General features: G+C 34.4%; 1 pseudogene; it reads left to right on the forward strand.

The window, feature by feature from the left end:
* The first annotated feature begins 694 nt into the window (after positions 1 to 694).
* Positions 695 to 1,539, forward strand: LOC136138407 (poly(A) polymerase alpha pseudogene; annotated as a pseudogene).
* Positions 1,540 to 7,183: the final 5,644 nt, after the last annotated feature.

Here is a 7,183-nt window from a genome sequence, read left to right on the forward strand (position 1 = left end):
TTTTCATCTTCAGGGACTCTATATTTTCAACTTAAAACTGAGAACAAGGTAGAATGTCTGTTCCTACCTCTTAAGACTGAAGACCTTATATAATGAAAAAATAAAGAATTTTACAAGAATTAGAAAGTAAAAGTAAAACTATTTCTATTTGCAGTGATAAGATTATAGAAAATTCTAAGTTATAAACAAAAAAAGCCCTACAAAAACTAAGAAATTATTGTATTAAAATTTTTGCATATGAGGTAAATATACAATCTATTTTATTTTTATATAACTACAAAATTTCTTGTTCTAGAATAATAATAAAAAAGCATTTCCCATTAAAACAAGATCAGGAAATAGAATACTTGGGTTTAAATGTATCAAAAGTTGTAGGAACTCTATGTTTAAAACCTCCCAAAACCACTGAGAGGAAAAAAAAAAAAGACAAATGAAAAGATGGATCAATCTTCATAAATAGGAAGACTTAAATTTGTAAGATGTCCTTTTTCCCAAAATATTCACCTCCAAAGTCCGGTAGTCATTTTGTAGAAATTGACAAGATGCATTTAAAATATATCTTATATTTAGGCAGTTGGACTCAGGGCAGAGGCAGAACCCCCTCCCTCCTTTTTAGCTCAGTGGATCGTGTCCAGGTCCTCGGTGACAACTGTTGTACTGGGGAAGTGACTGGGTGGTGCCTGCGCTGGAGATGATGTCATTTCCAGTAACAACACAGGAATCAGAACAAACACAGCCACTACAGAAGCACTACAGCGTTCTGTGCTATCAGTTTAGTGGACCCAAAAGGAGACTGACTTCAGACTTACACAGAAACTAATTGTGATTCCAAAGCCCTCTGGGGTTTTTGAAGAGTAACAGGAACAACAATGCAAGACTTTAACTTTGGAAAATGTAACCTGGTAAAAGAGTGAATACAAGAAAACCACGAAAGCAAGAATCTTCCACAATCTGTGATTGAAAATGTTGGAGGAAAATATTTTTACACTTGGATCTTACAGATTAGGAATATATACAAAAGTTGCCAATATTGATGTGTTGTGTGTTGCACCAAGAGAGATTGATTGAAGTGACTTTTTCACCTCATTCTATAAATTGAAATTACAGGAAGAAGTGAAAGATTTAGGAGCTGTTGAGGCATTTGTGCCAGTTATCAAACTGTTTTGATAGCTTAGGGATTGATATTTTGTTTGCAAGCTTAGCACTGCAGACTATTCCAGAATATTTGGACCTAGGAAATGACAGTCTGCTTAAAAAATAGATAGAATATGTGTAAGGAGTCTAAACAGTTTCAGGGGAACCAATGAAATTTCCCATCTAGTTCTAATCATTGACAACTTCAGGTTAACTCTGAGAGCTATCAAACTGGGGGCCAAACTCCACAACATCTGTTCCAATATATTAGGTTTCCTTGGTGGTATTTCCTGGGCTAAGTGAGTAGCAGGAACTCGTCAACTTTATCCAAATGCAATAGCATCAACTTTTGTACATAAATTTTCCTTGGTGTTTTCTAAATGGTATGTGTTTAAATTTTACTAAAATAAAATTAATTTTAAAATAAATAATAAAATATGTCTTACATTTAAAAAGTATTGGATAGCCAAATGATCATTAAAAAGAAGAGTCAATTTAGAAGACATACACTAATTGATTGTGAGTTACTCTATTTTCACATTAACCAAAAGAGTGTGGTATGAACATGAGGATAGAAAAGTACAGAAGATATTTATATGAACAGACACGTAAATTGTCAATAATATTTTTTAAATCTCCTCAAAGTAAACTAAAGGAAAATGGAAAGTCTTTGAAACAAATGGCTGGAACAACTTATAAACATATTAAAAAGTTGAAATTTGTCACTTATCTCACTCCATACATCAAAAATTAACTTGAGATGAATCAGTGAGATAAATATAAACACAAATAGAAAGTTCCTAGAAGAAAACATGGGAGAATATTTTCTCAGATTTTGAGTGGACAAAGTATTTTTCTTTTTTTGAGCAATTGTATGTTTTTTGGGGGCTGTGTTGGGTCTTCCTGCACGCGGGCTTTTCTCTCTAGTTGCAGCGAGAGGGGTCTACTCTTCATTGCGCTGTGCAGGCTTCTCATTGCAGTGGCTTCTCTTGTTGTGGAGCACGGGTTCTAGGCACGCAGACTTCAGTAGTTGCAGCACACAGGCTCAGTACTTGTGGCTCACAGGCTCTAGAGCACAGGCTCAGTAGTTGTGGCGCACGGGCTTAGTTGCTCCGTGGCATGTGGGATCTTCCCGGACCAGGGATCGAACCCATTTCCCCTGCATTGGCAGGTGGAATCTTAACCACTGCACCACCAGGGAAGTCCCAGGTGGACAAATATTTCTTTAATTGGACCCAGAAAATATACAATTTTTTTAAAAGCACAAATTGGATTCCTTCAAAATTAAAATCTTCTGTCGAAAGATACTTTTAACAAAATGAACTGACAGACCAAGATGGGAAAATATCATATATCTATACATATATATATATACACACATGCACATATATTTATTTATTTGTGTGTGTGTGTGTGTGTGTGTGTGTGTACACACACACAATCAGGCCATTATGCATATATTGGATTGTCTTTCCAAAATTTATATGTTGAAGCTGTAACCCCCCAATTTGACTATATTTGGAGATGGGGTTTTAAAGAGTTAATAAAGGTTAAAGAAGGATATAAGGATGAGGCCCTAATTCAATATGACTGGGATGTTTATAAGAAGAGAGAGAGAGAGAGGGATGTGTGTACTTAGAGAAAAGTCGACGTGAGAACATAGCAATAAGGTGGGGGCAAGGAGACTGGTCTAAGGAGAAGCCAAAACTGATGACCCCTTGAACTTGGACTTCTAGCCTCCAGAATTTTGAGAGACAAATTTCTGTTGTTTAAGCCACGCTGTCTGTGGTATTTTGTTATGGAAGCCTTAGAAGTATAATAATAATAATCGTGATTATTACTACTGCTACTATTATTATATGTGTGTATATATATATACACAAATATTTCTTTCCAAAATAAATTATTATATGTATATTAGTATATATTATATGTATATACACACAAGAACTTCTTTGCAAAATAAATGAAGATATTCAGACATCCTGTACATCAAAAATAGAAGAAAGACAAAAACCCCAATAAAATGGTAAAAACAGTGACAACAAATGTGTTTGATAAGAATGTGGAACAACAGGAACTCTCCATACATTGCTAACAGAGGCTTAAAATAGTACAATCACTTTGGAAAAAAATCTTTGGTGGCACCTTCTTTAATTAAACTGTAATAATTTTATGACCTAGCAGTTCTACTCCTAAGTATTTACACAAGAAAAATGAAAAGAGAAATCCAAAGGCAGGCACAAGTATATTTGCAGCATTTTTACATGTAATAGCCAGTAATTGGAAATTACCCTAATGTCAACTAATGAAGAATGGATAAACAAATTGTGGTATAATCCTACAGTGTAGTACCACTTAGGAATATAAACAAACTACTGATCAATTAAGTGATGTGGATGAATATCCTAGTCATCATAAGGAGTGAAAGAAGCAAATACAAATGAGTACATTCTGTAAGATTCCATTTTTATGAAACATTGGAGCACCACCAAACCAATCTATTTTGATAGAAATGCACACAGTAGAAATCTCCTGTGGAGGAGATGAAAAGAGAAGTTCCATGAAGGGCCTTTCGAGGCCAATAGGAATTTTCTATATTTTGATAGCAGTATGGTTTACACAGTTGAATGAATATGTTGAAACTCATCACAGTGGAAATCAATATATGTACATGTTTACCCTGTGTAAAATAGCTTTCAACCAAAAAATTAAAAATGCAAGGTCATGAGTAATTAGCCCTGATGAAAAAGTATTACTTTAGAATTTAGAGGAATAAAAGGAAATAACCAGTTTAGAATTTACAGTACAACACAGCAATCATTAGTTCACCTAAACAGTAATCTCAATTTACCCACTGCTTACTATTGTAAAGAACTAGCAAAACAAAACCATGACTAAAGCTACCTTCATCATTGACCTATTCAGTGCTAGTGAAGAAATTTTCGCAACTTCTATGAATTTACGCTGCAGTATTACCTATAATCTCCACACATTCCAACAGTCTTATTAAACTTATCAACTATCTCCTGATTTCTCCTCTCAAATTCTCAAATCCTTCCACCTTAATTGCATTCTTTTCCAAAACTATGGCCAATAATTAAGCTGCCATATTTCCATAGAAAATTCTAAAAATATGAAAAGTTTCTTTTGTTGGTTTGTTTTCCATTTTCTGCCATTAAATATGCAAACCTACAGTGATTATTCTTTCCTAGTTCTTACTGGTTGTGGTGGAATAAGATTCTCTTCTCCTGATTCTAGTGTAACACTCATTCCAGTCTGTCCTTTGAGTGACCTAAGCATTTCAGTTACCTTCTTTCCCAATTATGTGTTCCACATGTTTCCCTTTATTGGCACTTTCCTCAGCATCCCCACAGGCTCCAGTCTCTCCCATTCTCAGTTTAACAGCCACATGTCTTCAAAAAATGTTCACATTTACTTTTTTCCCCCCTTCCTCAACCATCTGTAATCAACTTATAACTTTCTGGCTTTTATTCTCTTTATTTAAACAAAACAGGTTTCATTAAATCTATGCCGAGGGATCCAGTGGACAATTTTTATTTCATACACATTTGACCCCCAAAGTATTAGACCCATTGACCTCCTTCTCTAAACATGTCTTTCCTTTGGTCCTGGGAAGTTTTATTCACCTGGCTTTCCATCTGTCTCTGGCTGCATATCACATTCTTTTATAGGCTTCTTCTCCTTTGCTTTTTGGTCAATGTTGAGGGAACATCAATGCTACAATCAAGGCCTTAGAACTTTCACTCTTTAAACCTTCCACAGACAATGGCATTTACTCCCGTGTAGCCTATTGTCTTCTTATATTGAAGTCTCACACATCTATTTCTGTAGTCGACATCTAATTTTTGAGCCTCATGTCCTTATAGTTGACTCTTTCTTAGAACTAACCAATTGGGTATTTCACCAGCATCTCAAAACGCAACCTGTCCCAAATGAAAGACTTTGCTTTAATGCTCCCCCTCACAATTATGCTTTTCTCTTATTCCATCCACCAGTAGTTGCATCTTATCCAGTCTTTCATTCAGGTTTCTAAGCTTCAGATCTTGCTCCTTTAAATAGTTGTCTTCACTCTTCACTAATTTCCTCAGCTTCATGATTTTCTGATTTCCTCCCATCTTCTAAACTAGTTTGTCTCCTTTTTTTATGCCCCCAATGCATCCTGCTCTTCCCTCTTTATCAGATGTATTTTTCTTCAATTATTTGACCTATATTCATATATTCTAACTGTAATCCAGTTTTAATGGGGATTACATTTACCCACTTCTCTAGCCTCAGCTCTTATGTAAGTTCTTATCCCATAGCAGGATTTCAATAACTATATATTGAATTAATTCATTAATTAATTAGTGACTTAATCTCTTTATGTTTAAGAGCCTAGAAGGAAATATAACCCAATATGTGTACTACCTCAACGCGTGTTGAAATTGGTTTGGGGAAGATGTACATTTATTCTGCTCTCTGCATATTAACAATGAAATATAGATAGAATGGTTAGTTACTAGTAACATTACAACATTAACAGTTTCTGGGAGAATAAGTTCATTATGATGATAGGTACAAAAATCTGTGGTGCATGATAAAAGTTTGTGGTTGATTAATCAGTGGAAGCAATTGGTAATAGAATAGTCATGAAAGAATTGTAGTAATTCAGGACTGGCATAATAATGGCTTGAAATCGTAACAATTAGAATAGAAACAGTTCTTGGCTTGGATTGAAGAATAGGGGATACCAAGAAAGACTATCTCAGAGTTAAGAAGAACACCAGAGGCATCTGGTGCCATGGGACTAGGGAAGAGAGCCAGAGCTCTAGGGAAAGGCAGGAGTCGTCAATAGAAGCTGACCTTGCAGACAAATAAAATGAAAATTCAAATTGTATGCATTCTTTCATAACAATGTTGTATTTGAAACCCATTTTGAATATATAAGGATATAAAAATAGTTTTTTCTCCCTTTTAAAGAAAGTAGATCTTATTGGCAAATTGGGCTTTGGATAAGAGTATACGAGAATGAAAATGTAACAAGGAGTTGACGAGAGGTGACATGATGAGTAAACCAAGTGCACTGAAACTGGAGAATATTGACAGGGGGTGTGGAGATAGACCATTACATAAAGGATAGTTTCCAAACTAGATAATTTATATATAAATTAGCAGGCATTGAGAACGTTAATTTCCTCCAACAGTACATTAAGATGTGCGCAAAGATTTTCCAAGTAGAAAATTTGAAATCTTCAACCTGAGCAAGTGATTTCTGTTACCTCAGTCACTTTATTGAACTCTAAATAGAAACCTGAGGAGTATTTGAACGGTGTAGGGAATGAAGTCTAAGTCTTAGATCAGTGTCAAGACGTATTGACCAAGAATTACAATGGTGATGTTATGTCCATACATAAAGGACAACTCTTATCATAGAACAAATTTTTTTCTAGGTTGAAATAGGTGGATGTTGCATTAAACAGAAGTAGGAGTTTAAAATTCAGTTTAATTAAATCATTTAACTCTTGCCTTCACACTCATTAGCAACACAACAGTGTATGAAATAATATGAACCGACAAAATGGAGCTGTAGCATAAATGATTTTTGATCATTTCTACATGTTTCTGTTACCAATATGAAACTTTCGCTAAATAAGAACATATGTATCAAATAATTTGGTAAATTATAAATTTCTTTAATGCTTTCTTTAAGAAATTTTCAAACCAAATGCTAACATTCAGAAATTTAATTTCTATACAGTTGTATAGCTTTAGGGGTTTTTTGGTTTGTTTTTACATTTATTAAGCAAATTTGCTAAATATTAAACCTTATTTGTAATTATGATGCAAAAACACAGCTGAGGAACTAAACACATAAATTGGGTTCTGTCATAAATATACAGAGCATACACAGAATGCTCAGGTAGTGTAAACAAAAAAGCAATGAATCTGGCTGAAGATACTGTAAATATTGTGATACACAATTTTATTTATAATTCAACTAGAATATAGAGAGAATAATTTCCATCCCTCAGGGTTGTTTATACCA

Source organism: Phocoena phocoena, chromosome 1 (assembly GCF_963924675.1).
Source record: "Phocoena phocoena chromosome 1, mPhoPho1.1, whole genome shotgun sequence".
NCBI lineage: Eukaryota > Metazoa > Chordata > Mammalia > Artiodactyla > Phocoenidae > Phocoena > Phocoena phocoena.